This window comes from Psammomys obesus, unplaced genomic scaffold, assembly GCF_907164565.1.
Source record: "Psammomys obesus unplaced genomic scaffold, mPsaObe1.curated_primary_1811, whole genome shotgun sequence".
In the NCBI taxonomy this organism is placed as follows: Eukaryota; Metazoa; Chordata; class Mammalia; order Rodentia; family Muridae; genus Psammomys; species Psammomys obesus.
Genome location: NW_026596057.1, coordinates 31,140,388 through 31,167,371, shown reverse-complemented (window position 1 = coordinate 31,167,371; position 26,984 = coordinate 31,140,388). Strand labels below are relative to the sequence as shown.

The following is a 26,984-nucleotide window of genomic DNA, read 5'->3' as shown; positions in this document are numbered from 1 at the left end:
GGCGACAAATCCCTCCCATGTCACAGTAATAGGAGTAAAACTTCATTCGCTGATTCCACAACACAAGATAGAAAGTGTTTGTCTTTCAAGACGTGAGCAGGGAGAAGAGGCTAAAAATATTATCTCATTCTGGAAAATTGATAAGATTCTCTATTTCTATTGTTTTGTTATTATTGGGCTGTATGTGTGCATATGTGCATGCGTGTGTGTGTGTGTGTGTGTGTGTGTGTGTGTGTGTGTGTGTGTTTGCAGATGCATGCATGTGCAAGGAGCCAGGAAGACAACCTTAAGTATTATTCTGCAAAGTCTCCTTTTTTTTTAAAGAAAGTTTCTTGCTGACTTGCAGTTTGCACATGTGCCAGACTGGCTGGCATCGAACACATTCAATTGTTAGGGCACCTGTCTGTGGAGGTAACTTCTAGAAAACACTTTAGTATGTGGGACATTTATGTGTCTGTTTTATATACTTGTTCAAGCCTCGGAGGTCTGCTGTGGTTTCTGGGCATCACACATAGGTCCTTTCCCCAACTGAGCTATCTCCCCAGCCCACCTGTAGTGTTTGCTCAAGAACTGTGTCTTACACAAGAAGACAAGAGTCTCCTGGCTGCAGCCCTGCCTTGATGAGCTGCTCTGGGTGAGCTACCTAACCTGGCAAAGATTCCATAACTCGAAACTCATGTAGGGCCTTACTCAGCTCAGATTAGCTTTTTGTTAAATAAATCTTTGTAGTTACATATGTAAGTGAAATGTTTGCATTACAGATGATAATTGAAATATATTGGCTGGCTACCATATGCCAAGTGATGAAATAAATCCCTTTCCCTGAATGACTGTATTTAATACTTTCAATAAATTTTGGTGGTGCATGCCAGGTGAGAAAACTGAGGTTAAAGAAATTAAATCACTCCCCCAAGGTCATGTCGCTGACGCGCAGTGGCACTGAGACTTGACCTAGGCCATCTGGCTCCAGAAGCCCTCCCCTTAATTGGAACCCTTCGAACAGCTTTCCTGAACAGGAAGGAAATCTCATCATTAAAGCACTGTGGGAACGGGTTAATGATAAACATCAAATGAGTTCCGAATGAAGTTGATTTTTAATTAATCAACACACAGACAAAGTCTTGTAGTGTCTTTAACTCAAAGAGAATGTTTGTGTGTGAGTTTAATTCCTCAAAGGCCACTAATTTGAGTTAAAAAAAATATTAAAACTCTTGAATTTTCAATATTGATTTATATTACTATATAGAAAAGCAAAAAAACAAAACAAAACAAAACAACAACAAAAAAACCAATCACACATGGATTAACCATGACTTGATTATTTTGCTTTGCTCCCTGCAGAAACTTTCTGCCTTAATTATTAGCTTTTCATTGGACTATAGACAACCCCATCTATCCTTACTTCTCCTTATGGTACACACTTATAAATTCACTGATAATAGCTATTGTGTATTGAAATCCATCACATTCCATACAGCATACAAGAACAAGGCTTCCCAAATTGTGTTAAGAAAAAAAAAAAATCTTTCACTTGCTGTAATTAGATATGCCAAGAAAACAGACCTTGCCAAACAAGTAAGTTGGTACATTTGGGCTGTTGACCAGGCTTCCCTTTTTACTGCAGTTATTAATATTGTTCCAATATGTATGCGTGCCTCTCCCAGAAGGAGATTTAGTGAAGTGGACTTTCCCACATTTATTTGGCCATGGAGACTTCAATTTTTAGAGCACACATTTATGCCTTCTGGAGGTGAGTAATTTCTAAAATACACTTTAGTACATGTGCCTTTTATGCATCTATTTTAAACAGATTTTCAAGGGTATGTACCATCATCTTTGTTATGCTACTGAAACTAATGTTAGAAATGTTGATAAATTTTACTGAGATTGCAGCTATAATATGGCTGTGGATTGAAACTCAGGACCAACTCAGTGCAAACTGTTCTGTCCCATCAAAACCTGCTTGCCTTATTTTAATCCCAGCACTCAAGGAGGTAATGGCAAGCAGATCTCTGTGAGTTCAAGACTAAACTAGTCTACATAGTGAGTTCCAGGCCATATGGGACTAATAGTGAATTCCAGGTCAGTCAGAGATACATCAGGAGACCCTATTTCAAAAATACAAGATGAGCTATCTGAGGACTTCCTCTGCTCCCCAGCACTTTCCTACCTTCCTTCCTTCCATCCATCCTTCCTTCCTTCCTTCTTTCCTTTCTTCCTTCATTCCTTCCTTCTTTCCTTCCTTTCATTTTGAAGATTTATTTATTTTGTACTTACTCCCAACATGCAGCCCCATGTTTGCATGCAAAGAAGAAAACAACTACTGAGTTATACCCTTGATATTACTTTCATCTCCTGCCCCACTGACCAGGTAAAAATTACCAGACCAAATTGACATCAAAAGCAGAAATGAAGGAGTCTAGAGGAAAAAAAAAAAAAGAAAAAAAAAAGTAAAGTCAAGTCTGTCTCTACCAGGTAATGCATACCAGAATCCCTTCACAGACTCAGTACTTCCCAGAAACATCCAAGCACGGATATATAGATTTACCTCAGAGGATGAAGGTCCCTTAACCAAAATGGATTCACAGCCAGAATCCCCATTCATAAGGAAACCTCAGAAGCACAGAATACAATCACGTTTCTTTTGAGTTATGAACCATAGTTGTTCTGGTTTTTGTTTTTGTTTTAAAGTTTTTTTGTTTTGTTTTGTTTTGTTTTGTTTTTGTCAATTTAACAAAAACTAGAGTCATCTGGGAAGAGGGAAATTTAATTGTGTCCATGAGATCGCCTGCAGGTGAGTCCGTTGGGCATTTTCTTGATTAATAATCAGTGTTGGTGGGCCCAGTAGAATACAGGTGCTACCACTCCAAGGCAGGTCTTCCTAGTAATTATAAGAAAGCCAGCTGAGCAGGCCACGAGGGAGGAGAAAGAGAGCTGAGCAGATTTCTCCATGCTCTCCAGTTCCTGCCTCCAGGTTCCTACTTGAGTTTCTGTGCTGACTTCCTTAGTGATGGAAGATAACCTAAAAGATGTGGGCTGAAAAAAACCCTTCCCAGCCCACGGTATTCTGATCATGGCATTTTATCACAGCAACAGAAAGCAAACTAAGCACATAAATTTTGTCCCTCCAGGTACAGCATTTAATAGTAAATGAAAACCTTTCTCTTTTTTATTGTGTTCATAAATGGACTATTTCATCTTCAAGATTGTCCAAACTAAACTGGGCATGGTGGTGCATGCCTTTAATCCCAGCACTCAGGGAGGCAAAGGCAGTTGAGTTTAAGGCCAGTCTGGTCTATAAAGTGAGTTCAGCACAGCCTGAGCTACACAGAGAAACCCTGTCTCACAAAACTAAAAAAAGAAAAAAAAAAAAAAAAAAGAAAAATTGTCTAAATCTTTCTCGTGTTCACATCTTCCATGTTATCTAACACTGTAATCTGTAATCACACACATTTGTTGAGCTTGCACTGTGTCAAATGATCCACCCCCCAAATGCAAAAACAACTCTGCTAGGTCTGCAAAGAAAAGAAGTGCCTTCTGGGTAAATTAGTCCAGGCTTAAACTTAATTGGAAAGTAGCTGATCTTTATTTTCTTTACTCCAATCTGTGATTTGGGGGAGTTAACTCCAAGGTGAGGATAGTGTGAGAAACTTCAAAGTTTGTACAAACTTACAAGTTTAAGCACAGTGGATTTTTCCCCCAGCAACCGTATCTCCTTTCTATGCTTAGAAGAAACACTATTTGTTTGTGAAATTATACACAGTCTTAACCCCTCAGTCGTCCATCCACCTCAGCACTCTCTAAAGCTGCCATGGATGGGTTTACTTTGGTCAAATAGATGCAGTGCTTTTCAAACTGCGAGGTAACAAAAGCCAGACCCCTAAACTTTATGTCATAAAATAAGTATTTTCCCTCTTCTGTTTCATGACATCATCATTTAAAGGGGTGCCGTTTCTTGTTTTCTACTCTGATCTGCCCTGAGCCTCTGAATGTTTGAAAGTGAAGTCTTTTGAAATTGGATGGAGAGTGAAGGCTGGGAAAACAGTTACATAGCCAGACTAAGCACAAGCCCGTTCTTCAAACTGCTCGTTTTGCCGTTACCATTTAAATGTATGTGGCTTGCGATGCGAAGCACGAGAAGAGGAAACAGAGCGCCTGCATTACCTTTAAAGCGAGCACGCGGAATGCTTCAGCATACCTGTATGCAGCAGTTTGTACTTTCCCGGACACCATTGCTCACAGCTTCTAGTCACACATCTGTAACTAAGAATGGGCAGGTTTTTCTAACCGCCAGCATTAGTGCCCCTAGTTTATTAGTGGCTGCTATCAAAAGAAACTTATTATTTGTTGTTGTTTTGTTTTCTGTTTCTGTCAGGTTACCAGAATAAAAAACAAAAGGTGAACCTGCCCCAGTGGGTGGAAAGTAAAAACAACTGAATTCAGGCGCAACCTGATGAAAGCTGAGAGTATATGTTCTGGGCCATTCACTGACAAGAAAATGTCAAAGTAACAATGTTACTTGGGAGAACAAACAAAGAAAAGCCAGCGATTCTAACAATTCCCACTAAAGGCTCTGTATTTTACTAATAAATTCTCTACAATCAGGCATGAGGAGAGCTTTAGCAATAAAGTCATATCCAAATATAGGTGCTTGCTATGTGGTTATAATTGTTTTCTTCATTTACCTGAGAAAATATGCAAGCTGTTAATAACAATCCAAGTTTAATTACATTAACTGATATGCTTTCAGCTCAAGAGAAACTGCTTGTATACTATCAATTGACATACAGACAAGGATAGAACACATTTCTATCAAGAACCTCCCTAAGGCACATAAATCTCAAGAATAAAACAGGCTTTTATTGGTGGTGGTTGGGTCAAATAAAAACTGGGATATTTAATATGAAAGTGGACAATACTCTTTCTTTACAAGAAGAGATTTCTTTCAATAACAAATGAATAGACCAGAGTGAGGGTGGAGTGGCCAGTACAAGGAGAACTTCTCTTTTTTTGAGATTTGGTAAGATAACATTAGTCCCTAGGATGTTTTACAATGGCAGGTCCAGTTACTGTTAACAGGATGGGAAACAAAATCTCACAAAAAGCCACTAGTTTCATGAGTTGATTGGAAAGATGGTGGGGGGGGGGACTAAAACATAATTCAAATAATAGAAAGACAGGAAAAGTCAGAGAGCTGAAATGAGATAGACATGTTGGAAAAAATAGAAATATGTGTTTTCCAAGGAGATAATAAGCTATTAAAGAATACAAATATATTACAGCACTGAATTTGCCATAAAGTTTTAGCTGCAGGAAGCTTAACTTGGGGAGTCCCTTTAAATTTTGGCCGATGTATTAATCAACTTTCACACTCTATAACAAAACATCTGACATATAAATGGTTTGACAGGAGAAAAGGTTTATTTTGGTTCAGGGTTTCAGGGGTTTTCTCCATGGTCATTTGGGTTTGTTGTTTCTGGAACTCTGCTGGTGAAGGGCAGCATGGTAGAAGGGAATGGCGAAGGAAAGCAGCTCACCCTGAGGCTCTCTAGGAAGTATAGAAGAGAAAATAGAAAGGAAGACAGAGACAGAGAAAAGGAAGAAGAAGGAGGAAAAGAGCACAGTCCCAATATCCCCTTTAAAGGGATACCCACAATGCCCTGCTTCCAACTCAGCCCCAATTCCTGAAAGTTTAAGCACTCTCAGTTATGACACAGTTTGACAACCAAGCCTTTAGTATATGGTCTTTTAGGGACATTTCAGAATGAAATTGTGACATAAAGTAACCAAAAAGTACTCCTATGGTGCTGTAAGTTTTTGTAGTTTGCAAAAATAACTATTGTAACTTGATTCCATTGCAATTAAGGTCTTCTTCCATATGGGTTTTGCTTCCTTGAACTTTTGCCTACATTTCAGGTATCATGAGGTGGCTGTCAGCATATATGTGTTATAGCCGGGGAGAACTGAACTGGAGATACAGTTAATTTGTGGTGTCATCAATCTGGCTCAAATCATAGACATAGAGATCACAGCATAGCATGTGGAGAATTTTTTTAAATAAGAATTACTCTACAGATGTGTTGGAGTAATAAAGAAATGGCTAATAAGAAAAAGAACTCTGAGTAGAACCAGGCAGCTCATGCCAGAAATCCCAATGCTGAGGAGGCTGAGACATTAGTTTAAGTTCAACCTGAAATACACAGTGAGTTCCAGACCAGCTTAAGCTACAGTGTAATATTTACACTGAATTTAGAAGAATTCCCTAAGGTTAAGATCCAGTCAGAGCTGGAGAAGGCGTGGCCATGGCTTTCTAAGTGACAGGGAATTTCCCCATGGTGCCTTATTGGTAGAACATGCAGGAAAACAACCCTCTTTGGTACCAAGGAAGCTTGTCATGAGGACACACCTATGAAGCCACACAAGTAGGTGTTGGTTTGGTATTGGGAAAACTGGTAGAGCTTTAGGACTTGGGATTGTAATATATCTGCCCAGAGGTAGCTATGTGCTTTATCAACAGAAAACAAAAAAAAAGAAAAAAGAATAAGAAAACAGGAAGCGACAACCCTCTTCCTGTAGCATCTTACCAGTGCCCTCTACTATCAAAGTCTGATGTGACAGCTGGAAAAAAAATTAGCAAAATAGACCAAGATCCTTTCACTAGAGCAAGCAATGAATTTACAGTGAAAACTCATAACTTCACAACTGGCACAGTGAATTCTTTTGTTCATTTTCTCCACACATCTGTTTTTGCATGCACATTCAAATTATAGGTTGTCAACAAAATGACTTTGTATCTCTATCTTAAAGGAGATGGCTATCTTGTGTTTGCAATGTTTCATTCTTCATCCAAAATGAGAACCTCCACCCAGTCATTATGTCATTGCTACTTTTAGTAATTATTTCCTGTATTCATTTATATTCACACCAGAAATTCTGATTCACAAAGACTAGATTATAAAACCAACATTCATCATCTTTACATAAAATGCAAGCATGTAGGGAAGAGAAGAAAAATTGTAAACAAATGTGAGTAACAGATGTGTCAGGAAAAGAACTTCTAGGAACTAGTTTGTTCCTAGAATTGGTCCTGATTTTTTTTTTTTGGTTGCTATCTATAGCTTTTTTCTTTAGAATCCATTCCACTCTTTCCTTGTCCTTAAGTAAACATCGATTGACCTCGGGTCTTTGCCTGATGGGATAATCTAAACCTTCATTACAAAGTGTCAGCCCTTCCTTTTCCAGCCTTGTGGTGATTCTTGTCATTTTCCATTAGTATTTATGATGAAGGAAGGTGATGCTAAGAGTATCCTAAAGGGTTTCATGAGCTCAAGACATCATCCTCTTAGAACGTCTATAAGGCAGCTCAGCTTGTCCTTGCTAGTCAGGAAGAATCACCTGGACTCTTCTTCATTTGCTTACTGGTTCAGAAAGCTAAGAGTTCCAAATGTCCAGTTGACCATTTTCCAACTCCATGAAATAATGTATATCTCTTAGTCAGAAGGTTGAAGACTGGAAACTGTAAATCAGCAAACTAGAGAATGTTTTCATCTTCCAGCCAACAAATGGAAGCTTTATGAGTAACTTTTTGCATAGTTTAGAATGGTTCATCCAGTATGGTATCAGCTACCTTCAAAGCTCACAAAGGAGTCCCCATAAGATGACCTAAGTTTTATCCCTAGCACTCATGGTAGAAAGAGAGAACTGATTTCAATAATTTATCTTCTGACTTCCACATAGGTGAACACTTAGACACACAATATAATGATGATGATAATGATGATAAATAGGCATATTTTAAAGATCCAAAACAGGACTATGTAGGTCCTAAGTGGTGCAAAGTTCAGAAAACTTTCCTTCACTCCGAGGAGGACGTTTTAGTAACTTCAGACTATTCAACTCTGAGAAACCTTACTATGGCGTCAGTTTCCTGAATGTCTGCAGGACTCCATCTTGCCCCTCATATGAATCCTGTTAAGGTGTTCTATGCCCTTGCTACTTGCTATTCTTAAAAGGCAGCTACATGATGTCAGTGCAGTGGACTGGGTGGCCTTGTGTGGAATATCGAGATAAGCTGGTGTGATTTTTCAGTTACTTCCATGTATGCTGGACTTCAAACCAATCATTCTTATGCAGGAATAACTTCCAAGTCTCACTGCCTACTCGCTGAACAAGCAACACCATATAATACATAAAAGTGAAGATCGACTTTTGGAAATTTCCTAGTCATTAAGTACATACATATGTGCAAGTGGAAAATACAGTCACTTAGACAAATGAATTTACTATTTGATGACAAAACACACACAATTAAGAAGGCCTTGTAAATGTTTTATTTTGTAAAAATTCCATGAAAAGTATTCAAGAAGAATTAGTGTGTTTCAATACATAAACAAATAAACAAATAAATAAAAGAATTACTTTGTTTCTAGGCAGCAAACCTGTCATGGAAGTCCTACAAATAGCAAGTCCTACAAATAGCCATCTGTGATGGCTCATGAATCAATCTAACAATAATTTTTAAATGCATCTGCCATGTAAAAAGAGACAGTTCTCTCTTTTCCTTATTAGAACTTAGTTATTTTTGTTATTTCGAGTAAACCAAGACTACACAAACAGTTATTGATGATTTTTCCATTTCCTGAGATATATGTTTTATCTGTCAACTATTTAAAAGGCTATCAGAACTTACATTTTTGTAATTTACATTCAATACATATTTAATGCTAACCATTTTCCATAGTTTTCTTAAAAGTTTCTGAAATTAGCTTTAGGTCTAATCAACTAGAATCTAACCTATATAAGTAAACTACACAGAGACTGGCTTTGTAACATACAAAATAAATTTGTTTTAACACAGACCAGTATTTAATATCAAATTATTCATATGGATATTTACATATCAATCTGAGACATATGCTGTTGAATGCCTAAGGCAATAAAAACAAATGTAAGACACTAGCTATAATGAAATTCCTCCCATGGCCAATGGTCTTCACTAGATCCAGCCACATGCCTCCCCAAACATACACACCCACACAATCTTAGCAAAGATCTTACATTTTACATTAAAATCCTAATGTTACAGTGGTAAGTTTCTATAAATTGTTTTAAGCTTTATTAAAATTGAAGAAAAGCATCTTCAACTTTTGCTTACTTAAGGCTGACCTCAAGGCCCACCAGCAAATTTATCCTTTGCAATTTGAAATCATAGATTTGCTTATCAATTATGAATTTTTCCAGAAACTGGTATAAAACATAATGTTCTAAATAAGTTAGTAATCATAAGTTTTCTGACAGAAGAAAAGAAAATGTCTTAGAGATATTTTTGTGCTGTGTATAAAGGCACTACGTAAGATTTTTCATAGTTGATTTAAGCAAAGTACTCTAACTTTGCTTAAAGAAAAACTTGAAACTAGTTCCATCCATTTCCCTGCAAATTCATGATTTCCTTGCTTTTAATAGCTGGGTAGTATTTTATTGTGTAAATGTACAACAATTTCTGTATCCATTCTTCGGTTGAGGGAATGAGTTGTTTCCAGATTCTGGCTATTATGAATAAATAGTTATGAACATAGTTGAACAAATGCCCTTATTGTATGATGGGGCATATTTTGGGTACATGCCCAGCAGTGGTAAAGCTGGGTCTTGAGGTAGGACTATTTCCAGTTTCTGAGAAAGCACCAGATTGATTTTGCCCTGGTGGAGGTGCCTTGCCAGGCCACAGAGGAAGAGGATGCAGACAGTCCTGAGACTTGATAGGCTGGGGTCAGATGGTAAGGGTGGAGGACTCCCCCTCTCTAAAGAATAGGATAGGGGATGGGCTAAGAGGGAAGGAGGGTGGAACTTGGAGGAGATGAGGGAGGGGGCTACAATCAGATATAAAGTGAATAAATTATTAAAAAATAAAGTTAAATTAAAATTTTAAAAAACTTGATACTAAAACTTGGTAGAAAAAATGTGATTCTATGAGCCTGGCAACCAACAAAGCTACCTACCTTAGATATCAAATTTAGCTAAGGCATCTTGAACAGATAAGCCAGGTCAATCATTCTTTCAACTGAGGGTGAATGAAGTTGTTGCCCTATTTTAATGTGTAAATGCCTGCATAGTTGATAAAACTTTTGCTGGCGCGTAGAATGTGATGGATCTACCTACAAAGTCTCATTCTGCAGCAAGAAGCAGAAGCGCTACAATGTACTCTAAGATGTGGGGCAGGGGAACCTTTTTAAGCCATTTCCTCAAGTCTTAAATTTTGAAAAGAGTACAATTGAGCCTCAATTTTCATTTTTTACTAGAAAACTTCCAGTACTTAAAGAATTTTTGCCGTTGTGTACTCTCATTTTTTTTTAATATACTTTTTTTTTTTTTAAGTCAGGATTTCTCTGTGTAGCTTTGGCTATCCTGTTAATACAGTTTTTAATTAACAACAACTACTCTTATTTATGGAGTATTTGTGATTTAAGCAAAAAGAAATCTTATAAAAAATAAAAACATATCTACCAGTCTTCCAAGCTGCCAGTAAATAAGATAGACCCTCTTTCCTTCCTCCTTTCCTCTCTCCCTTCTTCCCTCCTTTCCTCCCTCTCTCCCCTCCTTTCTTCCTTCCTTCTTTCCTTCCTTCCTGTTTTGTTATTCTATCTGACACTGGATAAATATAAAACATGTTTTTTGTTGTTGTTTTTTCAGTGAGCAACCATAGCCTCTAGAGAGAGTTGATTTGTCTCAGGCTTTAACCTCACACAAGTAAGACTTGAGGAAATCTGGCTGGCTTTATGGTTGAGATTAAGCACATCTTCCCATTAAAGTGCTTCCCACGTTTCCTCACAAATAAAAGGTTATTCAATGCACATGAGCCTTAAAAACTCTTGGTTCATGAACATTCAGCAACCAAAGGGACAGTGCCATTCGAAACATGAATGCTAGGACCATTTTAGTGAGCCAGTGGACAGAAAGGGGTCAAAGATAAAAGAAGAAAATGAAGATGTTAAAAAAAAAAAAAAAACTTTGGGATAAAGGGAGAGTGACTTGATGAAGGGCTGCTTGTTAAAAGCAGATAAGAGAAGACTAAAATCAAGAGGTTACTTTGCAGAGCATAGGTCAGGAAAGGGTTCTTTCAAAGGTATTTATCCTTCAGGACCAGCTGACATTTAAAGTTCTTTTTCTCCCAGGAACTACTTGCAATGCAATATGATCTCACTTAAAGGGAGGAGCTAGAACATAAGAGAAATGTAAAAAAAGAAGAGGCGTGAGAGGGGAGAAAATGGGGAGATCTGTAGGTTGGGCTGAAATGGAATAAAGTATGAAACTAAGAGGAGACCCCAAAAGTAAGAGGCATCGGGTGGATAAACAAAACCAACTTAGCAATTCTCTTCTTAAAAACAACAAAAACCCAACATTTTAAAAAAACATTTTATTTGGGAGGAGGTAAGCATACATGCATTTGCTGTGTCAAGCCATGCCATGCATGTTGAGGTCAGAGGGCAACCCTGGAGAGTCCCTTTTTTCCTCAGTTATGTGCAATCCAAAGATGAAACTCAGGTCATTGACTCTGGAAGCAAGTGCCTTTACCACTGAGCTTTATCACCTGCCCTGTCCTCTTTTATTATATTATAATGGTAATTAAGGTTCCCCCCCCCCATCTAACAGATATATTCTAATAGTGGGAACTGGAAAAGACCATCCTGAGTGAGGTATCCTAGAAGCAGAAAGACACACAGGGTATATACTCATTCATAAGTGGATATTAGACATAGAATATAGGATAAACCTATATTCACCTTTTACCATCTTTTTATATTCCAAGTTTTGGTTTCTTTTCTATGCTGAATGAGTGTTTTCTTTCTTTTTTTAACATTCATGTTTTTTTCCTTTATTTTTAATTTTATGACTTGAATAGAAGACCCTGAAATAAACTCACACACCTATAAACACCTGATCTTTGACAAAGATGCCAAAACCATACAATGGAAAAAGAAAAGATAGCATCTTCAACAAATGGTGCTGGTCTAACTGGATGTCTACATGTAGAAAAATGCAAATAGATCCATACTTATCACCCTGCACAAAACTAAAGTCCAAGTGGATCAAAGACCTCAGCATAAAACCAGACACACTAAACTTGTTAGAAGAAAAAGTGGGGAAGAGCCTTGAACTCATTGGCACAGGAGACAACTTCCTGAACAATATCAACAGCACAAGTTCTAAGAGCAACAATCAACAAATAGGACCTCATGAAACTGAAAAGCTTCTGCAAAGGACACTGTCATAAAAACAAAATGACTGCCTACAAATGGGAAAGAATCTTCTCCAACCCTCTGACAGAAAAAAAAAATATATATATATATATTTATATATATATATATATATATATATATATATATATATATATAACTCAAGAAGTTAAACAGCAACAAATCAAGTAATCCAATTAAAAAATAGGGTAAAGAGCTAAACAGAGAATTCCAGATAGAGGAATATAGAATGGCAGAGAAACACTTAAAGAAATACTCAACGTCATTAGTCATCAGAGAAATGCAAATCAAAAGACCCTGAGATTTTACCTTACACCCATCAGAATGGCTAAGATCAAGAACTCAAGTGACACTGCATGCTGGAGAGGATGTGGAGAAAGGGGAACCCTCCTCCATTGCTGGTGGGAATGCAAACTTGTACAACGACTCTGAAAATCAATCTGGCGCTTTCTCAGACAATTAGGAATAGCGCTTCCTCAAGATTCAGCTGTACCACTCCTAAGCATATATCCAAAAGATGCTCAAGTACACAATAAGGACATTTCCTCAACCATCTTTGTAGCAGCTCTATTTGTAATAGCCAGAAGCTGGAAACAACCCAGATGCCCCTCAAGTGAGGAATGGATACAGAAATTGTGGTATATCTACGCAATGTAATATTACTCAGCAATAAAAAACAAGGAAATTATGCAATTTGCAGGTAAATAGTGGGAACTGGAAAAGACCATCCTGAATGAGGTATCCTAGAAGCAGAAAGACACACATGATATATACTCACTCATAAGTGGATATTAGACATATAATATAGGATAAACCTACTAAAATCTGTACACCTAAAGAAACTAATCAAGAAGGAGGACTCTGGCTAAAATGCTCAATCCCGATTCAGAGACTGTTTTCTTTCTTATGTGACTTTCCTTGCCTTAAAGAAGGTCTTCAGAATTGTTTCAGCATGCTGTTTCATTAAAATGTGAATTTTAGGCCTGTAAAGGCCTCTGAAGCAATTACTGTAGAAGAGACATAAGCATTTCAGGAAGGTCAGTACCATGAGTCATTGGGTACACTGATGCTGCTTCTCTACTCCTGTTGTTTCCCAGAGTCACACATCCAGAAGCTCAGGCTTTCTAAGAAGAATAGATCTTCAACCCAGCTCCTTCTTCCTCTCCTATATGGATCAGGAGTTGGGACAGAATAAAATGCATCTGCCTATCTTCCCTCCTTTACAGCTTTGCTGTCTCTAGACTGACCCTTGATTTATAAATTAGTTGCCTTTGCAACTCATTTGGCCATGACCCACATCAGTGGAACAGTTGGATTTGAAAGATAGGAGGAAGATTTCTGAAGGAAAGTTCAAATTATGAAGAAAATGGGGATGAGTATTCAGAAGAGAGGCAATCTGAGGATCATAGCATTTCTAGCTATGAAGACAGTAGGAATGTCAGCATTTTCCAAGTGCCACACCAAGAAAAGACAGAATGTGCACTAGGAAGTTGGTTATATATGGGAAGGTTCCTGAGTCCCTTTTGTCTCAGCTCACTGTCATTGATGAGTCTTGCCAACTTGTCTGTGTTGTTAGTTCTTTATCGCTGCCCATTATTAGCCTTTGTTTATTAACCATAAACCTCAGTAAGTCGCACTGAAAAGCTAATAACAAACTGGCTGTGTAGAGCTAAAGAGCTCACAGACGGCAGCTGAGCACGTGGAGGCACAGAGGTTCCATGTGAGTACTTGAGGATGCATCCAAGGGTTAGTTCCATGGCTTGAGGATGCCTGTGCCCATCCTCTCCTTGAAGGAATGATGCACTCACTCATTTTGACACTTGTTAAGAAAGCAATGCATTTTCTGGTGAAAGAGAACTGGGAGGGGGACACACACACACAGGATCATCTCACATAATTATGAAAGCTAACAGGTACCATGCTCTGTCATCCACAACCTAGAGAATCAGAAAAGACATCAGTGTTATTATTGAGCTTCCGAAGAGAGAGCATTGCTATGGGTCAAACCAGGAAAGGGACCCCCTTTTGTCCCACTTCTCATCTAGTCAGGCCTTTGGTGAATTGGATGCTGCTGCCTGCACTGGTGAAGACAGACTACCTTATTTTAAATGCCACTTTCTCCCAGAATCATTTCCACAAACATGTCTAGAACTAATGTTTCACCAGCAATCTGGACATCCTTCATCCATGTAAACTGACTGACACATTAAAATTAACTATGACTCCAGCCTTGCTCTACTATGTATGGTACAGGTGATTGTTAGGGAACAAAGATATGCATAAATATGTAAATGAAAGAGATGCTCATTAGTGTATACAAACTAATAAGGATTAATTAAATAAGTATTTCAACAAACTACAGATTTATTGTTGATATCTTTTCAAAAGTGCAAATGTACATCAAATTCTAATCGTTCAAGCAAATAAGGATCAGTTATTTTTAGTTGGCATCATATAATTCAATTAAACCTAATATCATTTACCATTAAGTTTCTTATTACTAATAATTGGAGTAGTCAACATTACATGGGACTGAAAGTCCACGTGGCTAACCTTGTTTGCCAACTTGATTGGATCTGATATCAACCCAGAGAAGACATGACTTTGGGTGAGCCTGGAAGGGACTTATTTCTTGAAAAGACCAGCTCAGGAAGCAATTCCTCTTAGAGACCCTTTGCTTCTTTGCTGAAGAGAACATCAACTTGGGAGCTATTTCTGTTGTCCTCCATAGGCATTGCAACTCATATCCTCCGAATTTTCGTGTAGTGGAGGCCAGTGGACCTCACGGGATTCTCCAAGTCTTCGATGTCAAATGAGACTGCGAGGCATCAAAATTTGGGGTTTAGCAGCCATCAGCTCCTCAGCTTCTGCAGTGTGCAGACAAGCACTGTTGGACTACCCAGCCCATATTGCATAAGCCAGTCAGGTAAATCTTGTTAATTGTACACATTTGTATATATTATGTATTTTATTGTACATATATATTAATTATATTTGTCCTGTTCCTCTAGAGAAACCTGTCAATGTAGTGGACTGTCTAAAAAAGAAAATAAAACACGTAATTCTTGTGTTCCAAAAGGAGTCCCCACCTCACTAGAGACAGACATTTTGCCAGTTTGTTAAGGGTATTGGGATCCCAAAATATCCGTATGGCAATATTATCTTCCCTTTATGCAACTATTACCCCTCTTCTTGTTTGTGATAGGTCCACTGACTGGAGACATTTTTCTGTTATCCTCTGAGATTATATCCTCTGAGATTATTACCAAGAACACATTGAGAGATAAGATTACAGTCTTTCTGAATACCCAGAATCGTGTCCACACTGATTCCCAAGAGTTTTGTATTATCCTAGAACTTCCATAAATCCTGGGTTACATAGTAAAAATCTAAGAGAGTAGAAATAAGACTCTCATTTATATGACCTATTTTGAAAACTAGCAGATTTCAAACTTTGTCAGTCACATAGCTGATACGATTGCCCTCACAACCAAGCTGAAACAAATGCTTTTATTCATCTCAAAGAAACAAAGACAAGCTTAAAGAGTTGATACAAAAAAGTAGCTTCTAGATAGCAGAGAATGAAATAGGAATCGGTTGATTGTAAATCCCCTGCTTCTTCTGACATTGTATGAGAAATGTGTAGCCGCTAACAGAGTACTATCCAATAATATTTTGAGAGTTCTATTTGTCACTTGAATTATTAGTGTGTCATTAATACATTGAAGATAATTGCAGAGAAGGCACAAAAATGTGTCAATGCCACACTAAGGAAAGAATGAGAGGTACTTCTTTTGGATTAGTTTGACCAAGGATTATCCCAAATTTGATTCTCTATTTCTCTCCTCATGGTCTGGGGTTATTGGCCTTTCTATCATCTACCTGTTGTATGTGTCTGACTTGTCTGTCTGTCCCTGTTGCTTGTTATGCCTCTGACTCTTCTGTTCCTGTCCTGAAGAAAGGGTTTTTACTATATTTCTTAAATAGCACAGAAAACATGTTTGGCAAATGGAACAGGAGATGCTTTACAGAAATCTTCACTGAAGTTGTGCAATGGAAGAAGTTATTTTTTTGATCCAGAAGAACACTCAAAACCACAAACAGGTGTTATCAACATATCTCAATGTGTTGCTTCCAGTGCTTATGGTGGATATTGGTTTTGTTTAAGGTTGCTTTCAACCTGTTGGCCGCTTTAAGCAAATACTTAGCACAATACACACACACATTTTTCTGAGCCAGGGACACAGAAGAGCGTGTGGCTAAAGTGAAAGCAATGTATTTAGCTTAGGTTGTAAAAGCTGATTACACAGGAAACCTAAGGGATAGTAAGGCTGGTTACATCATTCTTTCCATGGCAGATTAAACTTAAGCCGAGTACACAGTAAGGTAAAGGGTTAAGTACATAGATATAAATGACATGCAGGCATATTTTTAACTTGGTTATAAAATCCTGAAAATTTTCAGTCTCTTTGGAGTTAAGAGGTATTTTCAGAAAAATGTATCATTACAAATTAACTGCTTGCTATCCTGGTTATATAATTCCTACAATGACTCTGAACTATAAAAGTTCTTTTTTTCTCTAACTTTCCATTAGAACCAATATATGAAGTTCAAAGGGTTCTGATAGCACCTTCAGCATCTCAGAGTCATTATAGAATGCACATAAATTACTTTAAAGGCATAATAGATCTCCAAAGACACCCTCATCGATTACGTGTCAGAAATGAAATATTGCTTCTCAACTTCATAGGCTTTGGAGAAGAAATGGGGACAATAATTGAGAGATCTATGAGTTGCAATTTATGGTACTTCAATTCTAGGGCTCCATTAATTTTTAGTAACAATTTTTAAACACATGATTTGGCCTCCTGCAGTGGATTACATTCCACATCCTATCACCTTCCTGATAGGTCCCAAATAATCCAATTGTGTTTGCCAACCAAAGAATTTATCCTAGTAAGCTTCCTGATTGTGAAATATCTGTGCTGTAGGAAGGAGGATAATCTTTAGTGGAACATTTTGCAAACCCCTTGATCTCATCTCGAAATGAAAGAATTCTTTATTCATACCGATGCTGAAAATAATGTAATTATCAATAAAGTGAGGTTGACTTTGGCTCATGGGTAGTTCTTTAGAATGCCAGCAGCCAGCATGGTCCTTCAGATGTAAGTGGGTGGAAGAATCAAAGAAGAAACCAGGCCCAGTCCAGCTTCCTGCCTAGCAATACTTACTCAACTTGTCTGTGTTCAGAATACATAGACAGCGCTCAGTGGTTTCTGGGCAGCAGGTGATCTGTAAATTCCCTTGTCTGTCTGAAACTGCTCTGAGAGCATCCTATTGAGCTCTGCAATATTGCTGTTGCACAATTTCCTATACAACTTCTTAGCCCTTCAAAGAATAAGGAAATCAATAACGTTTCTTTCGTTTGTTTACTGCCACTTGGCATACAGTCCCTTCAAATCCTCTCCATGTGGGCAGAAACGGCTGAGGGAGGGCAGACAGGTAGAAAAGCGTTTCTTTCTCTGGGAGCTTCATTATGTCTTCCCTATTCCCTGTGGCTGAGTACAGGATGATTTAGCAACACAGCACAGTGAGAGGGCTGTCATGATGGGCTCTGACATTGCCTGCCTGGGATGAAGCAAGGGCCAGAATCACCATGATCGCTGATCATGCAGCAGAGAAGGCAGACAGGCATCTCAACAATGGGACTTGTTTGCCAGCAAATCTTTGGCTCTTTAAATTCAGAGATAACAATTCTTGCAGTGATGTTCAAGTGTTGTCAGGTTAGTCAAACAAATAAACCATCATTTTTGACTGTTGCTGAACAGTCTCTGAGCTTATGGCTATTGGAAGCATTCCTATTAATAAAACCACCCACCGAAGCAGTATTCTTACAAAACTGACCATCTTTCTCTAATGGGTTATGCTTTAAGCTTAAGTCCCATTTTGCATTTTAAGAATGAATATTAAAGCTGTACCTATGAATGATTGTTTCTTTGAAGACAAATTGGCCAAGCTGAACATAGCTACAATACATATATAAAAATGAGTCATCAATTTCTCCATCCTAAAACATTTTCACAAAGTGGGAGGTTTTTTGTGTGTATATAGGCATACCACATAAAATATCCATTGCTATATTCAGGTAGGCAGCTAATATACCGAGCTCTCCACAAAGACTTAGTTATTATTTTGTCTTATTTCAAAACGGAACCATATTGTTCTAGAACACACTGCTCTTTGGGGGAAATTGTAGTTGCCCTTGCTCTTGGCTGGGAGGAATGCAAAGCAGGTATGAATGGTTTAACACTGTCGGAGGATGGGACAGGGAGACACAGCAGTATTGTCTATGCCCTTTTCTACAGCTCATGATTACAACTCAGTGGTGCCTCCGGTCAAATGGGCAGAGAGTGTCTTCATTTTGCCCGCACAAGGAGCAAATCCAAAGAAGAAAGAAGTTAAGAGAAAACAGCTCTCAGTGACAAGAATATGTCAGAGCCAGAAACAGACATTAAATTCACAGTGATGAATCAGAGCAGTAAACACACAGTGGAGCTGATATGTACCATGGATGCAATGAAAAGTGCCACTATAAAACAGAACTCTCTGCTTTAAAAAAGGGAAAAGAAAACCCAGAATCAAATGGTTGCAGCCTGAAGATACAACTATCATACATACACCATTAACCAAGCAACCATGAAGATACCCAATACAGAGATCACTGTGATAATTTTTACTGCAGTTAGCAATGCTGACAATTTTTAATTCCATAGAGAAAACTATGCAATAGTCAAAGCTGATTTATCAGAGCGCCATGACAATGACCACAAAGAGGTAAATTGGTCAAATGGATGATCTTTGATAATCCAATCAGAAAAAAAGAAGGGGAGAAATGAGTACATCTACATCCCAGCCCTATTTTTTTAACAGCTGAGTAGTACTCCATTGTGTAAATGTAACATTTCATTTATCCTTTCTTTTGTTGAGGGACATTTAGGTCATTTCCAGTTGTTTGCTATTATGGATAAAGCCACATTGAACGTGGCTGATTGAGTGTCCTTGTGGTAGGATGGAATATCCTCTGGTTATATGAACAACAGCAGTCTAGCTGAACCTTGAGGTAGATTGATTCACAATTGTTTGAGGAACTTCCATCTTGATTTCAACAGAGGCTATACAAGTTTGTACTCCCACCAGCAATGGAGGCGTGCTCTTGATCTACATTCTCACCAACATTAACTGTCACTCATGTTATTGATCTTAGCTATTCTTACAGATGCAAGATGGAATCTCAAAGTAGTTTTATTTTGCATTTCCCTGATGGACAAGGATGTTGAACATCTCCTTCAGTGCTTTTCAGCCATTTAAGATTCCTCTATTGACAATTCTCTGTTTAGAACTACAATTTTTAATTGTACTATTTGGGTTATTTTTATATTAATTTTCTTGAGTTCCTTATATATTTTGGGTATTAGTAGTCTACTGCATGCTTTTCAATTCAGGGTCTCTTTGTCTAGTCTTGACTGTCCTGGAATTCCTTCTGTACACCTTAAACTCATAGACACCTGTATGTTTCTGCCTCTCAGGGGCTGGGATTAAAGGCATGTGTCACTAATGCTCAGCCTTTTCTTCCTTAGGTCCCATTCATTGCTTATTGACCTTAGGTGTCTGCATGATCGCTCTTTCACTCAGAAAGTCATCTCCTGTGCCAGTGTATTCAGGGCTCTTCCCTGATTTCTGTCCTATCAAGTTCAGTGTGTTTGGACCAGACCAGATCCTCCAACATTGTCCATGGTCTCTGTAAGGCCATATTGTTCTTAGTCCTTCCACTGCAAGCTCCCTGGCATTGCATGATAGTAGCATGCTCAGCTTGCCCTGTAAAACACACTAAGGGTTTTTTCCTTCTAGCTGTGTATTTCAGAGAGTTATATTTTTAAGTAAATAAACATTGCAAGTGTTTTCCTCTTTGAAATAGCATATAGAAATATTTTGTGTTTGTGTGTCTATCCATGTATATCTATGTGTGTGTACGTGTGAGTGTGTGTTTGTGTGTGTGTGTGTGTGTGTGCATGTATAGGCTAGATAAACGACAGGTGTCTTATCTGCCTATCTTCACTGTAGTTTTTGAGACAAGGTCTCTTACTGAACCTGGAGCTCATGGATGCGGCTACAGCATCTGGGCAGTCAGCCTCAAGGATGCTTCTGTGTCTGCTTCCCAGTGCTGGAATTACAGACACACACGTGTGTGTCCAGCCTTGGCAACGGTACTGGAGATCAAATTCAGCTGCCCACACTACTGCTGTGAGCGCCTGGCTGAGTTATCTCTACAGCCCAAGTAACATTTAGTTCATTTGAAGGTTGTCGGTTTTGATAACATAAAACGTGTTCATTATAATCATGTACAGTCTGCTAGAACTGTAGCAATTTCATGGGTTCTCCATTAACAGTTTCATGGTTAAGACTAATGGCTGTGAAGGATAAGAGGGAGCACAGTAAACACACCTAGCACTGACAAAATTCCCATAAGAATACGAAAACTGTTATTCACATGAGCCATGACTTTGTTTCTTTTTCTTTTCTTTTTGCTTTCTCTCTCTCTTTCTCTCTCTCTCTCTCTCTCTCTCTCTCTCTCTCTCTCTCCCTCTTGAGGCAGGGTTTCATGTCTTCCTGGCTGACCTCAAAATGTACTCTGTGACTAAGATTGGACTAGAACTTGTGACTCTCCTGCCTTCATCTTTCGTGTAATGGGATTACAGGTATATGCAACAATGTCAGCTTGTAACAACAAGCTGATTAATGATTGAAAATAACCACATTTATTTTTACTTACTTGCCCAAATAGTTCTTGCTATAAGCTGTAGGCCCATAAAGAGGACCTTCCTATAGCTAAGTGTTTATGCAGTCACTATGAGGCAGATGGCAGGGTTTCTGTCACACCTAAAACGAATGTGAGCTCACACTCTAATTCTACTAACCTGTGAGAAAGTTACGTTCCTTTCAGGGGCTGACTGCCTGCAGTTTTGGAAAGAAGATCCACCACACACGGCTAGAAAAAATAAAATGAGACTGTGAATTTATGCAATTTTATAAAATGCAAATAACACAAGTGTTAGTGACAACTACCACAAAACATGAAAGTGTGCTCTAAAACAGTGTCTCCATACTTCCTGTCTTCATATCCAGGAAGGGAAACATAAGCTGCTGCCTTGTATCAGTTCCTAGTTCCTGCCTCTGCTCCTGTCTTCTTTCCAATGGCTCCTGCAACCTACAGCAGAAACAGAAGTAGTTTACAATGTATAGTGTAATTTAACCCAAAGCAGAGTTTTGCCTTGTCTGTTTCTTTCTTCTCCTTCTCCCTCTTCTCAATGACCATATGGTGTCTTTTTATTGGGTACTTCTGTGCAAAGCTTTCTCATCACATCCCATGAAAGACTAGAATCTTGATATCTGTTGTTTGTTTGTTGTTTTTGTTTTTCTCTGTTTTGTATTAAGTCAGGGTTTCTCTGTGTAGCCTTGGTTGTCCTGTACTCACTTTGTAGACCAAGTTTGACTTGAACGCACAGAGATCTGCTTGCCTCTGCCTCCCAATGTGCTGGGATTACAGGCATGCTCCACCATTCCCAGCTTAAATCTTGACATCTTTATAGATGAGGAAATTGATCCTCAAAAGATTTAGTAGCCCCAAAAGATTAAGTAGCAAGCAGTAGAAATTTAGAGACTTGTCTAATTTATATCCATGCAAGGTGGTATCAAATTAGTCATCAAATATTATACACCAGCATTTATAAAATCCATACTTGTAGGAATAAGAAAGAGGATTTATGGGGGATATGAAGACTCAAAAACTAAAGTCAGCAAAAGAAGAAGCACACGTTTCGCCCATCTTCCCTCACTCTGTAAGTAAAGGTCCACCTTCCTGTAATGATGAGATGGTACACTGTTAACCTGCCTTTCACAAGGCAAGTCCAAGGGAGTACATTGTCTGTGGTTTCCAGCAGACTAGATGAGATGTTTCAGTTGCTTGTTAGGTCATCCAGAAATGCCATCTTCCAACGAGTCTTGAACTCAGAGCTCTTGGGATGCTGAATATCAGAGGAAGCCCCTGAACCTGGGGAGAGTTAATCTTGAGCTCCTCCTCATGGGACAAGACAGAGGTACCTTCAGTTCATTGTGCAAGCAATCTGGAATGATCTCAGACTTGTCATTGCATAATCCCATTAATTGCACTAGATTTACGCAGGTTAGAAAGAGAGAAAACAACTTCATGCAAGTTGTCCTCTTATCCTGTGATGTTTCTTCTTGATCTATTTTGTCAACAACAGATCTGACTACCCAAAGCCTTGTACTCCTCCCAGATATACAGGTATTTCTCCTCCTCCTCCTCCCCTTCTTCCTCCTCTTCCAGGTCCTTCTCCTCCTCCTCCTTCTTCAACCACCTCAACCTCATTAAAATTCTTCTTAAGAGTTTGGTTATTAGTAAATTATGGGTACTAAAGTGTAAAATTAGCCTAAATGTTTATAAAGAGTTTTAGTTATCACAGAGAGAAGTGATAATTTTCCAGTTCCATGGGAAATTTACCAGATGTTACGCTAGTGAGAGCCAAATGTAGAAACTGTTCTGATGACTGCAAATGGGAAATCACCATTCTTGGGCCTATCCACAGGCCACATAATAAATTCATATTTTTCAGGTTTATCAGCTAGTGAATTATTTTGGTAGACACTGGGAAACTGAGGAACACTTGTCTTCTGCTTGGAAAGATATTTCTTTTTCAGAAGAACCAATCAACACTGGTAATGGTTTAGAAGATGTGAAACTTTGAAGTTCAGTTGTTTCAGAGCCTGAGGCTGACTTATGCTCCCATTCATTCTCATTCATTAGTGGATGTGACTCCTACCTGCAGGCCAAAGACATGACAGAGTAAAAATGGCAGAAATAGAAATACATCCAACAAAACTAGGGATTCTGGGGGAAATGGCTGTCATTCCTTGGAGATGGCAGTGGACCTCAACATGTTTTTAGAAGTGGCTAATCAGGTTTGGTAATCAAAATTAATGAGACAGGTGCTAGAGAGATGGCTCAGAGGTTAAGAACACTGGCTGTTCCTCCAAAGGTCCTGAGTTCAATTCCCAGCAACCACATGGTGGCTCAAAACCATCTAAAATGAGATCTGGTGCCCTCTTCTGGCATGCAGGCACACATGCAGGCAGAATACTGTATAAAGAATAAATAAATAAATCTTTTAAAAAAATTAATGAGACTTGGGACTGGAGAGGTGGTTCAGTGGTTAAGAGTGCTTGCTGCTCTTTTGCAGGACCAGTTCCTAATATCTACATTAGATGCTCACAACGCTCTGTGACTCTAGTTCCTGGACATCCATGGATGCCTTTGTCTTTCAAGGGTACCTGTGCTCACCTGAACCTTGACATACACACACACTCACACACATTACTTAAAATGCAAATAAATTCTTTGTAAAAAAAAAAAAATTGATGAGACATTTTCCAAAGTCTTTTTTTTTTCACTTAACTAATACTTGGTAAAATTTCAAGATGCTCATTTTGAAATCCTTTCAGCCTCTGAATACTGCCTTATTTGCCAATGGAATTAAGATTAAGGACATTGGGCTGGGAAGAAGTCGCCTGGATTATATCCAGTTGTGCCCAATGTTAACATAGGAGCTTTTTAAACAGCGGAGACCCTAATGAAGCTGAAAAGTCAGGGAAATGGCAGAAAGAGACCTTCTCTCTGGCTTTCAAAATGGAAGAAGTGGCCAGGAGCCATGAGAAGCCTCTAAGACTAAGGAAGTACAAAGAAACATTTCCTCCTGTACAGCTTCCAGAACAAACATAGAGGGGCTGACCCTGTGAGATTTCAATGGAAATTCTGATCTTAAAATATCAAGGTAATATCTTTATATCTTTTGTATACCCCAGCAGCAACAGAAAATGAAGAAATATAGTGTACTATCCCAGGCCAGCACTGAGCTAAACACCACTGTTACAACCGTACATTCCTTAGACTTAGCTCATGTCTTAATGAGGTGAACAATTTATGAATTAGGGATTCCTAAACTGGTAAAAGCTTACTTATAGATGCTTAAGATCCAACTGAGGCTCTCGTTAAGGTGCTCACCTTCTTCTGTATCGTCTCTGAGTCATCAGGGTCAACGACTCCTCCAATATTTGTCGCTACTAAACATACCTTTCACAAAAATAGAATTCATTTTGTATAACTTCAGAACATTTTTCCTACTGAAATAAAATAGCATTCAAGACTTGGTTTTGACATGAGAGTTCCCACAACATTGCTTAGGAAAAACAAAAGGAATGAGTGGAAGGAAATAAAAGCAAAAACAAACCAGGCAAAGATAGAAAGAAGCAACAGAGGGGGTTAAATTCTGAAGGTTCACAGTTTTGGAAAATTGATTGTTTGTAAACTTTTACACAGAAGCATAACTAAATGCAGACATAGATAATATGTTAGATGAGCTTATGTTGCAAAAATGAAGAAATGAAGCGTGTGTTTTCATTTGCTAAATTAAAGGGCATAATTTATATTTGGAATTTATACAAAATGCTAAAGTGGTTGTCATTTCACAAGACATACAACTACATGTCTGTAGAACCCTGCTGATGTAGCTGAAATAATGATTTATTTTTAATTACTTTTAATAATTTAGTTGGCTTTTGATGACACAACCTCAACCATATTCTCCGTGTAGAAATGGATTCTAATGTATGTTAAAATAAGTTAGAAAGACAACAAATGTCCTTATAGATACCTGACTTCAAGCATCAAACTTCTACCTGACTTTAGGAAAGGGAATTTCCTCTCAAAGACCATGAAAAAAAATTCTTCAGTGTGTATTTCATAGCTTTCACTCTGATCATATACATAGACACTGTTTTCATGTTTGAAGTCAACTTAGTTCTCAATTTTTGGTCTCTACTGTATGTGAAGACTTTTTAACTCTACAACATTTTGGGGCTGGATACGCTTTCTTAGAGAATTATTATTAATTTATATTACATTCTTTGGAACTGGATATTCTTTCTTGGATATTCTTTTGCTTCCTCACTACCTACCCCTGCCTCTAATTTTGCCCATTAAATATTTCTGTAGATTCTGCCAATAAGAGGAGGAAGGTTACAGAACCTTACTGATTAAAAGTGCTTGCAGAAGTGACTAGTGATTCATGTAAATTAAAATAATATAAAAATGTACCTACCTGTAGAAATGTGAAGTTTCCACCTCTATTATTGATGTGGTAAGGCAGAAAGCTTCCATTTGCAGAGTGCAGGACAATCTGCTCCCAGAAATTTGTGTAGCCTACCGACTGCAATGCGATACACACAGAACTCTCACCGCAATATCTGGCAATTTTCACTCTTATAGCTGGAATTAAAACGTAAAAGTTAAAAATAGCTGTTATTTCTAGCCACAAAGGAGGACAATGCAGCCAGTCCTGATGAGAACTGACAAGCTAGGGTCAGATGGAAGGGGAGGAGGACCTCCCCTATCAGTGGCCTTGGGGAGGGGCATGTAGGAGAAGAGGGAGAGAGGGTAGAGTTGGGAGGGAATGAAGGAGGGAGCTACAGCTGGGCTACAAAATGAATAAACTGTAATTAATATAAAAAATAAAATTTAATTAAAGAAAAACAAAAAATAGTTATTTCTAGAAAAATACATATAGTATTTTATCAGCCACTCCCCAAAACAGGTGCATAGACCAAATTCGAATTAAATCCAAGGACAGCCATATGTGACTAAAAGTAGGCAAATAAAATAGAAACCCTGAAATTATTTAATAGGTGCATCATTAGGAGTGAGAGCTGAAAAATTCACAATACAGTAGGTTTAAAAAGACTTTGAAAGATGCAAAAACTTAGCTCCTCAACATGAAAACCTGGTAACAGATAAATTCCTGGGGTGTAATGTCAAAGATAAATAACATTCTATATTAATTTTTATAAATTTTCCTGGAAAATATTTAGTCTCAATAGAGGGAAGTGTTTGAAGAAAAGGAAGGGTGGAAGGAGAGAATTCCTAAGAACAACATGCTGAGTTATAGATCACTTTTATTATTTCCATAACCCAAACAACTTTTACTTGTTACGCGTAATGGCAGTGGTTTTGAACAATGACTTGTGTTTGATATTTTAAAGGAAATCTTACTTTTAAATATCTGGGTTTTCAAAATTGGAGTAACATAGCTGAAAATAAAAAGTATCATCATGTGAAACTGAATGTTTTAAAACCTGGGTTTAAACCTCTAATGACACATAACCTAAGTGAGAGAACATGAAAGGCAGAGCTGTTGGACCTCTGTCGTTAAACTGCGGTGCGTCCCTGGAACGCTGAGGAGGAAATGGCCATGGCTCCATGGACAGGTGGATACACTTAGAGAATGGATAGTATGCAGAAGGCTGGCAGAGCATTCCCAGCTCACACCTGCATGACCAAGGGGTTTGGCAGTAGGCTTAGCTTTCAGATCTCTGACCATTGTCCTGTTTTGCAGTTACTGTTAGCAGAGAAAAGTGCTGTTTCACCTGAAACTTTCATATTTAAAAATATATATATAAGCAGCACAGATTAATGACTAAGTAGAGATCAACTTTTCAAAAATTATACTATTCCTCATTTACCACCAAATACTCAAGAAGGGGGTGTGATTTCTCTGAGAATGAGGACAAAACTTAGGTCTGCTCATTTTACGTAGCTGATTGCTG

The 26,984-nt window shown here is 38.2% G+C and overlaps 1 pseudogene; it reads right to left on the bottom strand.

Moving 5' to 3' along the window:
• LOC129689292 (60S ribosomal protein L23a-like) overlaps positions 1 to 26,758 on the bottom strand; it is a 51,387-nt pseudogene extending 24,629 nt beyond the window's left edge.
• Between the last annotated feature and the right edge of the window lie 226 nt (positions 26,759 to 26,984).